This window comes from Phocoena sinus, chromosome 1 (assembly GCF_008692025.1).
Source record: "Phocoena sinus isolate mPhoSin1 chromosome 1, mPhoSin1.pri, whole genome shotgun sequence".
NCBI lineage: Eukaryota > Metazoa > Chordata > Mammalia > Artiodactyla > Phocoenidae > Phocoena > Phocoena sinus.
Window position 1 is genome coordinate 182593303 of NC_045763.1, and position 20566 is coordinate 182613868.

General features: G+C 35.9%; 1 non-coding gene across 1 annotated transcript; it reads right to left on the minus strand.

Annotated features, from left to right (window-relative positions):
* Positions 1 to 3442: 3442 nt before the first annotated feature.
* On the minus strand, positions 3443 to 3569 carry LOC116745364. The gene has a single exon (XR_004347406.1). It is a non-coding gene; the product is annotated as a small nucleolar RNA SNORD22 (small nucleolar RNA).
* Positions 3570 to 20566: the final 16997 nt, after the last annotated feature.

A 20566-nucleotide genomic window follows, 5' to 3' on the forward strand; every position in this document is an offset into this window, starting at 1 on the left:
TGATTCCTGGTCAGATGGCCCCCTGGCCTCCCTCAGTCTTCACAGTGTGCCCCTTTGCCACCTCCCTGCAATTCTGTTTCCATTATAAAACAATTCTATGTTATCTTGGAAACTATCTTGGCTTAACATCTTCTTAGCAGTTTTCTTTGGCACCTAACCTCCCAGGACCACACCCAAAATGAATCAAAACTCCTGACGTTGATGTGGCAATTTCTAGGAAGTATCTTCTGGCTCAAATATCCCCTAAGGTTAACAGTGGATGAATCGAAGTCAAAACAAGCCCCTTCCTATCTGCCTGGTAGCTAGGAGGGAGTAGAAAAATAATGAGGGTGGTACTGATGGATGGGATGGAATTAAGATGAGGCATCAATGGTAAGATAAATGTTTTAAGAAAGTAAACCTATGTTTCAAGGAGACAAGTGGCAAGAATTCACTTGGCCATTGGACCAATGGCTTTCAAATCAATGTTTCCATGAGCTACTACTGCTACGAGCCTCCAAGTCATTCCAGAAATGACAGTTTGATGGGAATATCTTATCTTCACCTGTCTAGCCCCACAGGCATCATGGCATCCATCAAGTCCACTGCTTGGAAATAATTCTGAGACCATTACTTTTGTGGTTCTCAGGTCTGCTGAAAAGATTGTACGGTATGATGCATTCAAGCCACAAGAAGAGCCCAACCTGATTGTGAAAATTCTTGAGGCCATCCCAGGTGGGACTGAGTTGACCCAGAGCATGTGGTCAGTGCTTATGCTAGCTGTCTTCAGACCATGCTACCCACACTCTCAATAATATTGATTTGATGGAGATGCGCCCTGGGACACTGAGAATGACATGAAAGAATTCCAAGACCCCAGGTGTTATTTGAAATGTATCTGAGTTCTTCCAAATGCCTGCAGATTTATTGGAACAAATTTCTGCAACAGAAGCTACTTGTTTGGTCACATAGAAAACATTCCTACTTGGTGTCTCTTTCCTTTCATGACAAGGGCTTACTCTAGGAATCGAGGAGAATATGATTGCAGTCCGCTAATAATGACTTGACAGCACTTTTTATACACTATTAAAGCAAGCAGTTAATTACCTGATTTAAAAAATTCCTTCAAATGACATGAAATGGGAAACGTTAATACAGATATGTCTATTTTTTTCTGCAAATGAACTGACACATTTGATTAATCCTTGGATTATCATTTTCAAATATTTTAGGAATCAAAGAATAGACTTTATCCAAAAATTATACTGGATACAATCCAGTGTTTACTTTTATAATTCTGAGAGTTTAGAATATTTACTCCTTTGGTCTTCATGATGGAGATCAATTATCTTTGAAAAGCACTGAATAACGACAATTTTGAAACTGTAATTTCACCCTGTGTCTACTTCCTAATAAAATAATAGTGTGACCAAAAAAAATGTAATTCCTTGAAATGTCTCCTCCTTTTGGATTGTGCATACTTGAAATGTTGCTCTCCTCAAATTTAAGATTTTTATGATAAAATTTCTTGCTATCAAAAAGAAAGCTAGTTTTCTTTTTTAACCTCACTCTATATTTTAAATAAGATAAATGTTAATTACTTTGAGTATTTTTATTTGATTTTGAATCAACTGGATTATGAACCCCTTGAGGGTGGAGAATATTTTTCTTGTGTTTTTGATATACTCCTTCCTGTGTAGCCCTGTATTTAGAGTAAGTAAGTACTCAATAAATAGGACCTGAATTAAAGTAACACAGGATCCAGTTTCTGTCTTTTCACCTTGACCATAATCTATAAAATTCAGTCAGCATCTCTTTTGCATTCTACTCCTCAGGGACACAGTGTTAGTTTAAATTTACTCTTTCTCTATATGGTAACGTTGAATGATTGGTTCAGAAATCACTTATGAATATGAAGGTCAAAGAGATAAATGGATGCAAATTATGGACAAGCATTCAAATATAAAACTTTTTGACAAGAGTTTAATGACTCTTGCAATAACTAATCAACAACATTTGAAAGACTGATTGGAGCACTTATTTTTCAGGGATAAATAATGGAACTTCTTCAGGAGAACCCACATAACTTTAGAAAACAATTTCAAATTATTGCAGTATTTCTCAGAATTGAGAGCAATTCTGCAGATAGGAAATTACCACAGTAACCTCCAGCCCCTCGCTATTATGTTACCCTTGACCTTCAATAAAATTTTATTATAGTAGGCTCCAGTTTCACACAGACACACTAGATTAGTGTTTTAAAGTGAATACCTTACGAGGAATTTTCAAGTGAATGAAAAATATTTGGTAGGAATCCCTTCAAATGTAGCATATAATAAAAAATACTCTACTGCTGTTTGTGGAATGAATGCATTTCTGTAGTGAGTTTCACTACCTGACATGAAATCAAGAACTTTTTTTTTTAGAAAGCTGAGAACTAAAAACAAAATTTTCTGGCAATGACTTACATTTCTTCTCCAAGAGAGAAGTTGATTTGAGTCAGTTTCACATCTAGAAATACCCAGTTGATTAATGCTTAAAGAATCACGAGAGAGAGTCTTATGAGTCCAACCAAGTCTCCCTATGAAACCAAATTTTAGTTGTTCACACAAATTTTAAAAAATGTCAGACAAAATTTGAGAGGTGAGAGATTTTAAGATTTCTAAGTAAACATTTTAAATCCTTGACAGAGCCCATTAACTTTGATCCAAAATTGAGATTGTCTACATTTTTTTCTTTTTTTAAACCATGAAATCATGAACTATGTTGATGGCCAATGTCTCCCCCAGAGTTAACATTCAATAAACTTTTTAGATTGATTATGAAATGGCTACATTGTAGCAATTTGACAAGCACTGTCTTTGAATAGAATTTTGCCCTTTTGTAAGGATTATCGGTGGCTACGTTCATTTGGATGGAGGCCATGATAAGCTGCACTCCTGTGCTACTATAAATTATCTTATCGCCAAGTTCAGTGCATTCATTAAAATGCTATGAGTTTAATTTATAAGTTTGCAACTATTACTAATATACTTAAAAAAAACAAAACTTTTATTTAGAAAGGCTGAAATGATTGTATGCTAATTTGAACAGGTAGGTTGTATAAGAAAATTCCATTTTTGATATCCTTCAAGAGTTGGATTCCATTATGTGTGCTTTGTTCTTTCTTCAGACCTCTTAACTTCAGACTGGAGTTGAACAGAAATATGGCTTACTCCTCTCCCTTCAACATTCTCAGGCTCCAGACAAGGAGCTGGACCTTTGAGCAAACAAGCAGGTAACTGGCAATGGTACCTTTTAAGTCTGGAGGCTTTCTAAGAGTATACAGGAACAAGGAACAAGCTGCTCCTGAATGAGAGCATCATATAATTAGCAAAGTATCTAAAATAGCCAGAATTATTCCAGCTAGGGTTAATGGATAAGCCAAGAAAAGCTAAGCAAATGATATCTGCAGGCATTTGCTGTACCTCAGACAGCTCCTTATAGAACAAGCTTTCATCCTCTCTCCCAGTTGGCCCCAGTGGATTCACCATTACTGGCTCTGGGGCTAGAACAGAGGTAAGACAGGATGCTTGCTTTCCTCGTTGGCTAATATGCATTTTTTGAGGCATTACTCCTATTAAGATGTAATAGAAGAATACAATATGTTGATTATCTAACAGAGATAAAAGCAGGAAACTGATGAACCACAGGGAAATATGACTGAGAGCAAACTGATTTCATAAAACAAATAGAATTGGTGTGGACATGAAGTTTGTCTTATCCACACAAGTCAAATTCTAATACAGTGAAGTTCAAGAGAGTTCAGTGCAGGCATTTTAGATAAATAAGTAGAATAAATGGGTTTTTCCATGGTGCTATGTATGTTCTGTCTCAATCTTTCTTGTAATAGAGCTCATTAGAGAGATCAGACACATTTAAGAACTGATTACCCAAGATAATGTGAGATAGACCCAGCATCCTTTCTAGAATTAATACCATCTTGCATTTGTAAAATGTTTTAATACATTGATGTTTCCACACACACATCTATTACTTCATATTTTAGGACAAAAAAGGAAGAAGAGCCAGGAAAAAAGCAGTTAGATGCGCAAGTGAACAGTCTGGCCTTTGGGTTCAAATGTAGCCCTACTCCATAGGCTTCATGGCATCTTAGACTTATTACTTAGTCAACCCTGTTTCTAAGTGTTTTCATTTCCAAAATAGGGATAATAATGGGGCTGGCATCATATAAATGTTGATGAGAATTAGGTGCACAGTACATGGGCTAATGACTTACTGGGTGTAAGCACTTAATAAACATTCCTAGTATTTTCAGATGTATAGGGCATGTGTTGGACTGTTTACAAATGAGGAAATTGAATAAGAAAGAGGTTAAGTGCTTCCATAGGAACTTTGATGTTTCTTATTGTAACAAATTGACTCAGCTTTATCTTTAGTAAGACTTTTATCAAAACAAATGTTATGAACCAAATGGAATTGTGGTGCTTTCCTCTCTATGTGTTTTCCTTTATCCAGTCCTTTTTAAAGAGACACCCGAGAAATGGAAAGAAGTCTATACTATCACTCTAGATAATTTATTCCATGAATTTGGATTCCTTTCTTCTCTTTTCAGGCCTCAGTTTCTTTGTCTCCTGGTAATCTCTGAGGCCATTTTCTGAGTGAAAACAATATTATTTCACAAACTAGAAAATCAAACTCTTGACCTCTGATGTTTGACTCTAATAAATAAATATCTTAAATGAAAAGTAAAAAGGATCCACATTTTGATCATAAAAAGATGTTGTTACATTTTATTCTATGCATATTATTTAGGCACTGACATTTCCTTCTTCCTTTGGTTTAACATCCCATTTCAAAAAATGTTATAATGGAAATTCAGATGCATAAATTCAAGTTAATATTGACAGCAGTCATGGAATTAAAGTTTTCCCTACCAAGTCCAAATAAGACTATTAATAATGTATTGTGTATTAATGTGTGCATATGGTATAATGTATCACAGCTTCACATAATGACAGACAGTATCCAAATCTAAGTAAATATTTCTGAAATTCTACATGATTTTCATTAAATACCTAATTTCACATTTTCAGCTAAGGAACTACTTTCTAGATTTAATATGATCTACTGTTGTATCTTTTATTTTTCTCCTTTATTTCTTCCTTTCTAAAGCTTAGGCTTATATGGGTATTTGAATACAGTGATCTTTTTTATTAAAGAAGGATTAAGAAAATCACAGACATTTCTTCAATTTCATACTATGGCTAGTTTGATGACTGTTGATACCTGATTTTTGTATACTATGAATAGCTACAAAAGTGACTTAATTTGGATCTATTCTGTGTTTATACACTATTCTAGAGGCAGACATAATTTTGGTGGACAAATAGGTTAAGAAAATTGGTTTCTAATTGCTTTATGAGATGATCTGAGTAGTTGTTGATTACATTGGTATTTGCAATTTCCTAAAAGAATAAATTAAATCTTTTGTATAGGCTTTAGTAGAAAAGAACCATCAATATTGTTACAACTCTGCATATTTCAAGTGTTTTTTTTTTGTGATTCATTTTATATTTATTATTTAACTCACTTGATGTGGTAGTTTCCTCCACAGTCTCTCAAAACTCATGCTGCACTCTTGATTTTTGGATTGTTATTAATATCCCTGCTTCTGATATTTGAAACTATAAGTTCAATTCCTTTATTTTCATTCCCCATGGAAGTTCAGTGTATGTACACTACAGTTAAAAACTCATGTAAACATAAAGCATAGCATGAATTAGCGAGAGATTTTATAACTTACCTAAGTTGTTCATAAACAGAAACCTGAGTTAATTTGCTAAAATTCAGGGTAAAAATGTTGGCAAAGTTCAACAGTCTCACAATGATCAACTTCCCTATCATAAAAATAGTGGTAGTGCTAACTCGAAATATAATAACTTTTGGTAATACCTTGAGGATGTCTATTATGTAACTCTTAGTGTTAATGACTAAATCAGCATTTGGAAAATCCCCACAGTCATATCAGATGATTGCAATAATAACAGTTAAGATCCATCCCGCAGCAAATCCCTTTTTTTGTTGTGCAACTCAATGGTTCAAGATTTTTGTGGAGTTTGCAAAAAAGTCCCACTCAGAAAGGATCTGTACAAAGAAGTGACCAAGTTGTTCCCTGACCTTACTGGGCTCATCAGTAAAATGTATTGCCAGAATTGTCCAAGATTTCTTTAAAGTATACAATTTTACATATGATAGCTTCACACCAAAAATCAGCTGTTTTAGTTGAAGAATACCCTTCAGATGGCACGTTTAGGAATCAGAGTTTATACACAGAGGAATTTTAAAAGTGAAAATTAAATACTTAAACGGAATAGGTATAAGTGTGACTACATTTTTAACAGGATGGACCACTTGACCCATGTGTAACATATTGAGATAATTTTGAGAGCTCAGAATTCATCAGAGTCTCAATTTCAGTTAATCATGCAGACATATGTCCCAGGACCCTGGAGATCTACTAGCTCTAATTCCCCAAACTACTGAAAGGGAAATTGAGGACCAAAAAGAGTCAATAAGATATTTAGTAAAATGTCTTCTTACTTCTTACCCAGTGCCCTTATTTGCTGTATGACTATGATGAGAAACAGACATAAGAATACTAAAAGGTAGTTAATGAATTGACCAGAATTTTGGAGAAATGTGAATAAAAAAAACCCCAATGAGTGGCACCGACTGTCAAGTTATCTGGGGAGAAAGAATATTGGTAGCTTAAAGGCTAAAGAACGTGATAGGTGGCTGAGAAGAAGAAAAGAAAGAAAAAGTTGAAAAAATACTAAGTCAGTATATTTGAAGCTCTTTCTGACTTATAATAAGAGAAGACTCTTTAAAGATAGATTTCCATACTCCTGAATTCATTTTATACTAAAAATGTGATGTCTTTGAAAAAAGACTTTGTACACAAAACTTATAAAGAAATGCATTTTAAATATGTTATGTAGCAATATCTTCTTTTAAGAAATGATGCCATCAAAATCACTGTGTCATCTTTTTAAACACCTAGCATAAAAGATCTGGAGTGATATTTATTGAGGGCTATGATATACTCTGATTTGAACCTGAAAAAAAGGTGTAGTCTTGCATACTTTCCTGTCTTTATCTTTAGACTGTGTTAGCCTAAATATTGCCTGAGGTAAGTATTACTAGTGGCAATTGTCCAATTTTGAAATAGCATATAGTCCATAAATGCAAGTTGAAAATAGTTTAGCAATCTCAAGTATCAAACCAGGTATGTTAATTGCATCTTTTCCATTTGGGCATTAAGATTGTGACTTAAGTTTTAAATTGACTGTACTTATCTCTTGATATATTGCTGTCTAAATAATTAGTAGGGAAATGATAGGGAAAAATACATTTAAACTCACCTTTGTGTTACTCTGAAGTTTTCTCCCTGAAGATTATGCTTAAGATAACACAGGACCTTAAAGGTGCTGATGTAGAGTTCTACTCTGATGCCCTCAGAGAGATGTGTGAGGGTTAAGAGGTCTCTGGCGATGCATTGCCGCATAGTTCATGCAAATCCACAGTAATTCTGTGTTCAGATAAGGATCTCAGTTTCAATATACTTTTTCAGAAACGCATTTGCTTCTTTTATAAGGGAAATCTGGCTCCAGAAGAAGAGGCAAAAAAAAAAAAAAAAAACCCTAATGTCAATGCTCACTTATTTAACTCTGACATTGCTGATATTTTCTTAGCAAATCAAAAGAGGTAACTTTGCTGACTCCTTAGAATAATTTAAAATAAGCATCCTAACAAGATGCTATGTGTGTATTTTATGAAAATTAATATCCATGCATGAAGCTGCCTACAGCACATGCTTTTTTATGAAAACAAAAAAATGAGGGCAATGGAGGTAATAAAGTATAAAGCTTTAACCACATCACCAATCCCTTATGCAGCATGAAAATGGTTAAAATTTAAATGACCCAGTTCTAAAGAATTTGAATAAAAAGGAGGTAGGAGGCATATTTGTCAATTTCTGCAACCAAGGAAATTTGTTGAGGCAGGAGAATGAAATCTTTTCATTTAAATTTTTGTATTTAATTAGCATTATGGTTTTTTAACCAAAAATAAATAAGTAAATACTGTTTCCAACGAATATGTTCGTTTGAAAATTTTCCAATAATTTTAAGGTAAATTTAGAAACAGCAAATTTAGGAACTTCATAATTGATACCTTGTTCACTTTTTGTTTCTGTTTTTTGATACATAATTAGGTGATTAAAGTGTAAAAATGGAGATATGAAAAATGACCTATCAAATGAAATATAGTGATTATTTCTATAGCCAGAGGGACATCAGGAAATGGAAAGGGGATTGGAATCCTCAACTGTATATTTATTTTTTAATGGCTTGGAATAAATAGAGAAAAATGTTAAAAATCATAAATCTTGGTGGTAAAAAGATGAGGATGTTTATTACATTGTTTTTACTTTTCTGTGTAGTCTGAAACACTTCTAAATTGAAAATTAAGTTCTTTTCTACTTTTTAAATTCTAGCTAAAAAAAACCATGTTCATATATGACTTCTTTAGTGAAACTTAAAAACTTTCGTTTTCCTCATTAGAGATTTCATTTTCTTCAGAGTTCAAATTTTATAATTAAAATAAGTAGATTTATGTAATTTAGAGAATTGTTTGCTAAACAAAACACTCATCAGTAAGAAAAAATAAAATCCTAAATCTTTTCAATATATTCTGATACCAGAAGACCTTTATTTCCCCCTTTTATATTTGTATAGTTAATTCGGGGTCATTTTATGTGCTTTAATGCAAGTTAACTAACATTTCAGAGGCATAAATATGACAATTTTATCCAAAATAGCAATTAATAAGTATGTATAAATTGGTTTTCTCTTATATTTATCAAACACTATGTAAATGCAGAAATATGCTTTATGGAATTGTTAGAGCAGGAAAAGTTTTACTATACTTCAGGATAAAATTCTAGGGAATTTTATGTGTTTCTTTCTCTTAGTTAATGCAATTTTAAAAGTCAAGTCAAATCGTTTTAAAAAAGACAAAAACAAAACCTGGAATATAACAGCCTCTTGTATTACTAAGAGTGGACATGTGAAAATTTTAAAGAAATCACTATATATGTTTTCCTGTGTTTACTTCAAAGAGAATTTTTTTAGACAGGAATCATTATTTTAAATATTCTTGCAAAACTTCCTTATAACAGCAAAGGGACCATGCTGGTTTAAATGTAAGTTGCACCTGAATAGCCTTAGTTATATCTTGAAGAAGAGCTATAGTCACTGTTTATTAATTATAAAAGGAAGAGGATTTAAGTTTACAGGTCTTCATTTTTTTTTTTTAATGTGGGCATCTTAACTCCTGGATTGTCTACACGCTCAGCATATATGTTTATTCACAATTTGAAGTTTGCACATAGTTTCCAGTAACGGTAAAGCCCTTGCAATAATGTTGCACCTGGACCAGGCAGGCGGAAGGGGAGCAGAGGTCAAGACCAGCCCTTAATGAGCATTGACTCCACAGACTTAAGACTCCGTGAAAGGTCCAGACGACCCCTGCAGCGTCATCTTACAGCTCTGATTTTCTTCTTTTCAAGATGTAGTATAATCCATAAATACAAGCAAATCACGAGCAGCTTAGTCTTTGGTTTTTATCTTCCAAGTTTGGTCTTTTTTTTTTTTCCCTCTTCACAGAGGTTTGAAAAATTAACCCTCTTCTGTCCTCAGACTAACCAGAGAATGCATTTCTTCATCCTCACTGTTGTCAGCTTAAATCTTTAAGTCCTTTCAAGGTAAGAGGCACTTTGTAAAGTGACTTATAGCAACCAGAGAAGCGGCCAGTGGTTCATTTTCTCACAATATAGGTGACTAAGAGTCACAAGGCAAATCAGTGAAATATGTCCCTTTTATGAAAGTTTCTAAAGCAATAAGCTTAGATACTTAAAACCTTAAATGGAATTTTTGTTTAGCTCTGATTTCCCATCACACAGATGCTATATTTACGCACAGGCTTCTAGATAATCCACATGTATGATAAAAATGTCTCTAATCACCTTTTCTGACATATTCTCTTCATATTGGATTATGTGGTGCAGCTCACACTCTCCTATTCTGATGGACATAATCTCTTTTCACAGTTACGTTTTGTTTCTCTAGCCCAAACTTTCCTGAAAAAGAAGTTAGGCCCTTATGATTAAAACAGTCATTTCCCTGCAGGAAATACACCCAATCACATGTGCACTGCAAGGATGAACAGAATCCAGCTCAGGTGCATCCGTGGAGAGGAGCCTTCCACCCTGAAATGGGCATGGTCTACGTGCTGGAAGCAAGGGCTAGCCAATCAAATTCAGTTTTATTCTGTCCACAGCCTTGCAGAATTTCAGGATGCCAGAGACATCTGCCTCTGCCTTGACATATAGTCTTTTGATGCCCTGTACACACTGAAGGCCCCACTCTCTCCACAGTTTAAAAATATAAATTTTAAGGTCCTACTGTATAGCACAGGGAACTATACTCAATATTTTATAATAACCTATCAAGGAAAATAATCTGAAAGATAATATATATATTTATGTACATATATAACTGAATCACTGTGCTGTATATCTGAAACTAATACAACATTGTAAATCAACTATACTTCAATTTAAAAAATTATATATATATATATATATATATATATATATATATATATATATAACTTTAAAAACTACAGCTCTGAGTGTGAACCTTAGCTGTATAATTCATGGTGAGGCCAAGTGTTACCCAAGCAGAAATGGCTGAGAACCTAGCACAGTGGGTGGGAAGTCTGGAGGGTTTAGACATTTGCTAAGGGCTGGGGAAAGAGCCTTTAGAAGGAGCATAAAAATGGATCCAAAGGGGGTCCCGGGAGAGCCAAAGGAGGCCTGGTTCTTCAAGGATCTCTATCTCCGACAGACACAGTATCACAGAACAGGAAGGGGACAGAGTGAGGGGCAGACATTTTACACAGCTCACAGCTTCAGCTCTGATCACACTTTCTCCCAGCCTGTTCCCCTAAAGCATCAGGACACACAGGAAGACCTGCACCATGACCCCATGGAAATAAAAATGCCAACATTCACTTAGTATTTGTGACTCTCTATGATCCTGCAGAATCAGACCTGTCTCTTCTTCAGAATAACATGGAAGAGAGAGAATGGGAGGAGTTCAGAGTACTATTTCTTATTCACACCTGTCTGTTTTGAACATCTTAGCTTCAACTATCCGAAATTACAACACCAATATAATTTTAATAATTTTTTTTCCCAAGATTCCGTTATCCATCACCTTCTCTCACATACAGGGCTAAATTCATTGCTCATTCAAATCTGTTATTTTAAAAGTAAACCTAAGCTAAACAAGTGTCTAATTTAATACCTTAGACTGTATTATACTGTTTATATTTTGATTTCCGTTTCTGACTATATTTTATTCATTTAGGGTAGTGAAACTAAATCACTAACATATATATATTTTTCTAATGGATTTTTATAATTCATAGCTCAGTGGGAAGTATCACCAAATATGAATGGTACATAGAAATCAACATATACTTAATGGCATAGTGAGAGTTCTAATATTTCAGTAACACAAACTGACTCACAGTTGTATACATATATGTATATATGACAATCATCTCAGAAATTTAAATTACAAGGTTCAAAGCAAACTGACTTCACATGTTGGTGGCTTAGAACACGCCTTCATAGCTGTGAATTCCATGGCCAGTTCCACTTTAGCTTTTGTGTAATTTGGAGGCAAAGAAATTCTAATTGATCTTATCAGTCACAAGATGCATTTTGCAAACAATTCCACTAGTGTGGCTTCTGATGAGGTATCCCATTTTTGACAACTAGTAGACTGGCTTGAGATAGAAGATTACCTGAAGAAGGATGAGTAAAGAATTCCAGAGACAGTGCTGCTGTGTGGCCAATACATTTTCAATACCACTGGTAGTTAATTTGGGGTTTTTCTTATCTCTATCATACATTTTTAAAAATATGCCCCTTTGGTATGTGTTTCTTTCTATCGTTATTAGTCAAACTAATTAGTTTCAGAAAGAAAACTTGTTTTCATCTAACACTGTTAAAATTTAATGTAACACATTCTAAAATTAAATTTTTCAAAAGAGAACATCTTTGACTCTTTGCAGCAATAAATAAACTCTGAAGAAAATTGATTCAAGAACTTATCAAATAGAAAAAAAAACCCTGAGAACGTACATGCCTACTTTTACAGCAAATGTGATTTGCTAAGCTACATTGACTCTGCAGATTATCTTCATTTCTTAATATATCTTTTACTAATCCAAGTCCAAATGAAATGTCCAGAAAAATATAGTTTTCTTTATATAATAACTATACATATAATGAACAAAGATTTAGCATCATCACTCTTTCATCTTAATTCAACCATTATGCCAAATCTCAGTGCATTTTTAAACAATACATGGCTTTTCAGCTAGTTGAGAGACTGTGGAAGTACATGATAACTTTAAGAAAAAATGACTTGTGATGAAATGGCAGAAACAGCCAGCTCAAATAATTTGTATTGAGGATTAACCTTGCAGCTATATTAATATGAGTAAAAATTAAATATTTTAAATTTGTTTAGATGCGCTAGCAAGGGGAAAACACAAAGACAAAACTGAGGCAAGGAGGCTCACAATGACTCCACTGATTTCTCCATTGGTCCTTCCTCTGCACATGGTCAATTAGAATTGAAAATCCTGTGCTGATTTCATTCGCTGGAATTTTTAAGCAGGTCAGGAAGAAAGATGTTATTGAAAGGAAAAATCTCATCTAAATAAGAAAGGAGCACAGGGCCATCTGGTCTGAGCTATACATATAAAAAGTTATTTCAGCTGAACTGCAGGCTTGATGTTTCAAAAGAAGTGCCAAAAATGAACCCCAAATCTGTTTACGGTAAAATATCCCCAACGTTCCTCTTTAAGCCTCAAATATGCGATACACAGTTCATTTCCTATCTGTGATTCATGAGCCCATCTGACCCCAGCACCTCCCTGGGCTTCACTGAGTCTCAGGCAGCGATAGGGGTGTTCAATCACTCTTCAGGCACATCTCCCTCGTGGGGCATCAACGGGACCGTGGACCTTTTGAAAATTGTGAAAATGACTTTGATAGTTTTCCCTCAAATGGATTTTGAGTGCAGCCTGCATGTGGGCTTGGAAGGATAAAATCTGAGGCATGAAGCAACCAAACCAGTTTCCCTTCTTTCCTCCTTGAGACTGGCGGTAGGTTCCTGTGCATTCTCTGTGCAGTGCCCAGGCATCTACTCAGAATCATTCCAATCCCAATGCCTAAAGGCTAAGTTAAAAAAAAAATCCCAAATCTCTCTTTTCATTAAAGAGAAATTATGAGTGGGAGTCTACACTCAGAAATCATCTTCCTAATGGTAACAGAGATTTAAATATATATATATGTATATATATATATATATATATATATATATATATATACAGTGTGCTGTTTGTCAAATGAGAGTCCTATGTTTTGATAGAATTAAAATATTTTTGATATGAGCCATTTGCAATAATTATATCATCAATACCTTAATTTAGCCAATATCTGACCACAGACATAAGTAGCTGACATTGCCATCCAAATTTCATTGTATTAAAGTGTTAATATTCTAACTCAAGGGCTTTTAAAACTCTGGTTATAATACAATACTAACAATTATGTTTGGCCATAAGACTATGTTCAAATATATCATTTACATGTACTGTATGTACTACATACATGTCCAAAAATACAGCATTATAATATCAGCCCATGTTAAGCAAGAGTACAGGTTTTAACTAAAGTCTTCCAATAAATAATTGAATTAAGTATATTCTAATATATGAAACACCAGAATCTTGATATATCCCTGACATCAGATGTCATTGGTTGTTTTTGTATATTTACTATGTTTGTTCTGCCATTTCAAATAAATCATTACTATTGTGTGAGAAGAATAAACTGTCCTATAGTAAATTGTTCTTTCTCCGTTATGCTCTGAAAAACCATTTGTTCTTGGCGTTACGTAGTTCAACTATTTCAATCAAGTCCATTATCTTCTTTTCTTTGAAAGATGCCTTTTTAGTAACCTGTATCCCCAGTGGGCCATGTTATGTTTTGTTTTCAGAAAGTAGGTGAAATTTAAATCTAACTATTTGTTCACTTTTTAATCTTTGATAAAACAATTTTATAATTCATCCTCAGGCAAGAGCTCCACTATATTTTGGAAGAACTGTTTATGTAAAAATTATGGAGCCAGGTCCAAGGATTTCTCAGAAAAGTTATTTATTAGTTCACACTGCTGTCTTACCCCAGAGAATGTCACCTAACTTGTGTAGCTTGCTTTTTCTAACTACAAAATGTGTTTGTTCTTTAGGCTATATACTTTTGTCAATAATAGTAACACGAAAGCAAAACAGAACAAAACGCTTTTTCACTTGTTTTAAAAGAATCACACACTACATCAGCAAAATTAATCTCATTAATTTGTGTGTTGACAAATAAATACTGCTGCTCATGTACATATGACTTGAAAATCCTTTCAAAATTAATCCTTTAAGTATGCAAGAAAGAAATATTAAGAGCAAACTCCAAAATTAAGAAAATAATGTGTCAAATACTTAGTATGTAAGAACTGGTAAGTATACCCAGTCATTCTATATTACTGAAGATTAATTTAAACTACAGACCAAAACTTGGTAATTGAGATGTTACATATATACAGTTGTTCTATGCTTATATCTCAGATATGGCAATGTATTTTGTTAAGATTATTAAACTTTGTTCTATTTGAGTTAAGTAAAATAAAATCATGTACTTAAACATACACGTCATTAAAACTCTGAACACTTGCTTGGTGAATAACTGTTTAGCCTAAGACCCATAAAATAGACTTGAAAATAAATATAAACGCTGTACCAGCCCACAAAATTTTAATCCAACTATCATCTAACCCAAAGCACATGAAAAGAGCATTACTTCTAAAGAATCATTTGTATAGGAATTCTCTACGCAATAAGTAAATAGTAAAAATGATTTAATAGGTTACAAAAATTTGAGTGTCAAATAAAAATCACCAAGTCATAACAGATATCAGTGTCATAGCATTTTCTATCCAAATGATTTCAAAATGCTCCCCATTTCCACATCCTATTCGCACCATTGAAATTCAGCCACCTCTGAAATGTTCACCCAGCATGTTAATAAGGCTTCCCAGAACCAGGAAACTCCGCCTGACTACATATGTCTTGATAAATATGGCCATACCGCCCCATAACACATCTTCAAAAGAAAGATAGCTGCAAATAAAATAGTCCTTTCCTGTGGGTGTCGGTTAACCCCACAGACATGAGAACTTCCTACGGACACACACCCATCATACATTGGCAATTGATTAGGTGATTGAAAATGTTGCCCACAAAGGCGAAATTTTATATGTGATGACATCATCAGCAAACCTGGGTTTCTGCGATAGAATGATATACGTGCCTGGCTGAGTGTGTCTCTGGAGTGTGTGTGTGTGTGTGTGTGTGTGTGTGTGTGTGTGTGGAGAGAGAGAGACAGACAGAGAGAGAGAGATGCTTAAAGAAGAGCATCATCAGAAATGCTATAACCTTCCGCAAGGTTTGCAAGAATCTTTCCACAGACCTTTGACTTTCTTCAGATTTCACACAGCTCAAGTTCATTCAAAACTGCATTTCCCACACCAGCAAATCGTGTTTTGTTTAGTGAGCACTGCTGTTAATCCTAAAACACCCCGGTGGGTCTGTGGAGATGCGATTTCTATAACCAAATGAGGCGTGGGTATCTGTGTAATAGTGTGCGTGTGTTACAGAGTCCCCGGGGACTTGCATTGGAACGGAGAAGACGTCTTGGTTTTCCAGGCAAGGAAAGGGTTAAAAATTGAGGCTGTCTGGGGTAGGAGAAAGGGGATATTGTTGTCTTTAATCTTTCCGCAGTCTGTGTAAGACTTCCATCCCGGATCTGCACAGAGCAGTGGGACAGGCCGGGCATGCATTGCGTGCAGGCTCCTTGATTGTAGAGGGGGGACCTGGCTGGGGTCCAGACAGGCTGGGGCTCTGTTGATCATTATGTCTGGCCTTCAGGTGTCTCGGCGCACAGTGGGCGGCGGTGGGGGAGGTGTGGATAACAGGAGAACAGACAAAGAAAAAAAAAATGGTGTATTTAAAAAAGATGATGTGAAAACGTGTGTCCAAGTCCTCTTTAAAAAATGACTCCTAACGTCTTAGACTTTTATAATGAGAACACGAGCTCTGCTCTGGCAGATCTCTTTAAGCCATAATTAGTTATGTCTGGAGCCTTTGAATAATTCCTTTCCATAATTGATGGAGTTAATATTCTCTTTCAAAAATGAGGAGGACAGAGTATTCTCCCAAACTCCCTTTGGGTCGAAGGTTTTGCCGGTCCAGATCTTCATCAGTGAAAAATCGCATCGGTTTGATTTACCTTTTAATTTCTTAGGAGACTTAGCTTATAACTTTTTAAGGATTTGGATGATTCTAGAAGTGAAGGCATAATGCATTGCTGGATTCCCCTCGCTGAATGTAAAAAGAAAGCAATAGTACAGGATCATTCTCCCCCATTTGTTTCCAATTATTTTATAAATAATAATTTAAGAAAACTGCTTTGTATGTTGCTTCTGTTTGAAACTCCATCAAAAAAAAAAAAATCTTACCATGAATGTGACTTCGATGCTAACCCTACCCTTGCGTGCCAGTAGAAAGAAATCCCAAATTCCTTTATTCTTTAAGCATTTCTTCTATAAAAGCAGCTTCCGCATGCTTCCTCCCCACCCCCACGTCCTCACTCCACCCTATTAGGAATTTCAAAAAAAAAAAAAAAATCTTTATACATGGAAGGCTGAATCCCGAGACAGAAAGCTGTCTTTTTCTTCTGTCTTTGCACTGGCCGCTTTCAGTAGTCTTTCCCTTCTGCCAGAACTTGATTTCACATTTTGTGGATGAAAACCCTAAAACCAGTTCAGCCTCTTATCATGATGAGAACATGACAAGTGGTGGTTAAAAAATAAATAAAAAGAAAGCCTTGGCTTGAAGCCATTGTTCAGAATTTAAGAGCTATTTGCCCCCAAGTGTCTTAGCCGTCTTTCATAGCTAATTATAATAACTGTCAGATGTCTGGAGAGTGGATGGTGCCCTCATCAGTAAAGTCAGCAAAGTTTGTCTTTTATTTTTCTTGGGGACAGATCAAATCTGATTAGGCATTAAGAGCGAAAAGAAGTGAAGTAAGTACATATGTGTGTGCCTTCATTTTTTCTTATGAACAAAGCAGCGCGCTGGAGCGATGTTTGAGGTGCAGCCTCCTGCAGCTACTCTTGGAATGCCTGACTTTTATTTTTCATTCTTTCTCTTTCACCGAATCAAGCATGCAACAATTGTTTCTGAAACCTTTTCCTGCCAGCTGAACACCCTTCAAGACACACATATAACAGTAGCTCAGAAAAAAAAAAAATCTTCACATATCGGAAGCTTATGACAGAAAACTATTTTCATCAACACACTGGACGGAAAGCAATGGATACTTACAATTTCCAAACGGTTATTTGTGCTAGTTCCTTGTCCCCGGGGGCACGGCCGAGGCTCTGGCCAGACTGTCCATCAGGCAGGTGCAGAATCCTGGTTTCCAGGCAGGAGAGAGTTAGCAAAGTGTTTCCCAAAGTCCCTCGGAACTCAGGCACTTGTGCCCAGGCATCCCTGGCTGCTGTGAAGGCTGTACTATCTGCAGTTCTGAATTGAACTAAATTACAGCCCATGTGAAAGACAGGGGCAGTGAGTCATGTGGGAGATACACAGCTATCCTATTGGCCACTGAAACATAGCTTAGGCATTCTGCCTTCTCCTCCATTGGTGAATAGTTAAAAATGAAAGCATCTGGGTCCTCCTCTCCAGCTTATTTGTCCTTTATGTGTGGAAGAATGACTGTAGGATTTTACAGTGACAGAATTAGTTAAGAAAGGGACTGAAGTCATCTTTCACAGAGGCTGGTGGGAGGGGATTGGAAGCCCAGCTTTTTCAAGATTTTTTTTTTTCCTTTTTATCCCCCTGCCCTGCAGTTTTGTCTGTGATTTGCCTGTTTGCCTGTCAGGAAAGTGTGTGTGTGTGTGTGTGTGTGTGTGTGTGTCTGTGTGAGTGTGTGTGTGTGTCTGTGTGTTTCTCCAGTTAACTTTGGAAGTGACAGAAAGTAAATTATCTCATTTCTTTGCAGAACTCAGTCGTGTTTGGAAGCACAAAATCAATTTTTCTTCAATGATGAATTTTCAGAGTTTATTTTGATGTTGAAAGAAGCTTAATTGCAGTTCTCAACAGCCTAAGTTGTTCATTATTGACACCCAGAAACAGAATTAACTTTTTTTGAGTGGCTGTTACAGTTTGGAGAATGTAGGGGGGAAAATGACACTGGAAAATATTAAAAGACAACAATAGCAAAGAAGCTTCAGCTAAGCAGGGATGAAGAAGAAGTATACTTTTTCTAAAACCATTCTTTAATTTACCTCTTTTGATAATGAAACACGACCATATAATGGACAGGCAGAAGGTGCTTTTCGGTTATCCCAGCATTATTTAATTCACCTGATTCGTAAAAATCTCTGGTGCGTTTGTAAAGATTTAGAGGTGTGAGTTCCCTTAGAGACTGTCACATCCTTAGAGACCATCACATCCCATCTTCCCAGTGTAAAGGTTGTCAAAGGTGAGGAAGGTGGACTCTGGCAGGTAACACCTCGCTATTCATTTACCTGGATCCAGGATTCACAGAGTTATGTAAAGTAAATGAAGGGGACACCAAAGTGAGTAGTACTGCTTTGCTTTTTCTTGCAAACCTACTACGAGCCAGTCACTCTTGTTTAATTGCTACAACGACTCATAGGGTCTGTTTTATCACTTTCATTTCTTGGTGGCAAAAACAGACTCAGATGCTTTACTACCATGGTAGTTCTTGATGTGAACCCATATTGGACTGATTTCATGTCAACTTTTTCAACCAAGGATATTGCCTTCCAAAATAATAGTGGTCATCCCTTGTAAATACCTTCCTGTTGTGTGTGCCAGGTAATGAGCCAAGCACTTCACATCACCTTGTTCAATCCTTACAACTATCAACGAGGTAGCTATTCTATTATCTCCATTTCAGAGAAGAGGAAATGAGGCAGACACTCAGTTTCATAAAGTTGGTAATTGGTGGTACTTGATTCGAACCAACTTTCCTCTAGTTGACACACTATATGGATTTTCATCACAGTGTTGAATAAGTTTGTTTTTTTCCCTTTCTGGTGCAACAGATTTGGATATTTCATGTATATGGAGACTATCCCCTGTAGTCGTATAAGTGTGCTTGGTTCAGACCCACATCTTACTGTTAAGTGGCTATAAATCGGCCTTAGAGGGGCAGCTGTGGAGCCGTATTTGCCTTTGCGGCCCCTCAAGAGGCCTTGCACAGAATCCTGCAGCAATAGAAGCTTCCACATTTACTGAAGGAACAAATTCACCCAGCACATCATTCTGAGCCTTAGGTGCCCTACGGCCGGTCCAGAGCTTGAAAACACATCAAAAAGCAGGATAAGGCAAATCCTGGATCCTTTCCAAAATAGCATCAAAATTCCATGTCAGCCCAGGCAATATCAAGAGTCCACGTGGAGTTTCCTGAATGTGTCTCCACTGCAGCCCCAATCACACCAATTAAAGGACATTTCCATTCACACCACCTACACTTGTGGGGTCTGTTTGGAGACTGGAGATAATTACTCAAGGAATAGGACAGCATCCTCACCTGTGGTGTTGAACGTACACACTGCTGTCGCTCAGAGCACAGGGCGGCTGGGCTCAGTTAAACATAGGTAGATAGGTAGAATTAGAAGATCATTTTTGTCTTCTTCTTTTTTGACCTTTTTTTTTTTTTCTTTCCTTGAGTGGTACTTAGTTTCCCTCAAATTGTCATCACCTCCTGCCATCCAGAGCTCTTCTGAGTCTGCCTTCTCATATAGCACCCATGTGATCATGTTATGTTATCCTATTCTCACTGTTTCTCTATTGAAAATATTTCAAGGACTGGGCTGTATCTCACTCTTTTTTTCATCCCTCATAATGCCTATCATAGTAGAGATGAGATTAATATGTGTTGATTTTTTTCCCTTTGTCTTGCAGTGATCAAGCCACAAGTAAGCTATCGGATCTAAAATAAATCGGGTAAGATAATGCTAAGGTGTTAAAAATAACATTTAAAAATAAACTCTATGGGGACTTCCCTGGTGGTCCAGGGGTTACGACTTTGCCTTCCAATGCAGGGGTTGCAGGTTCAATTCCTGGTCGGGGAGCTAAGATTCCCACATGCCTCGTGGCCAAGAAACCAGAACATAAAACAGAAGCAATATTGTAACAAATTCAATAAACACTTTAAAAATTGTCCACATAAAAAATATTTTTAAATAAAATAAAATAATGTCAAAGTAAATGAGTCCGACACTGGAGGACAGGAGGG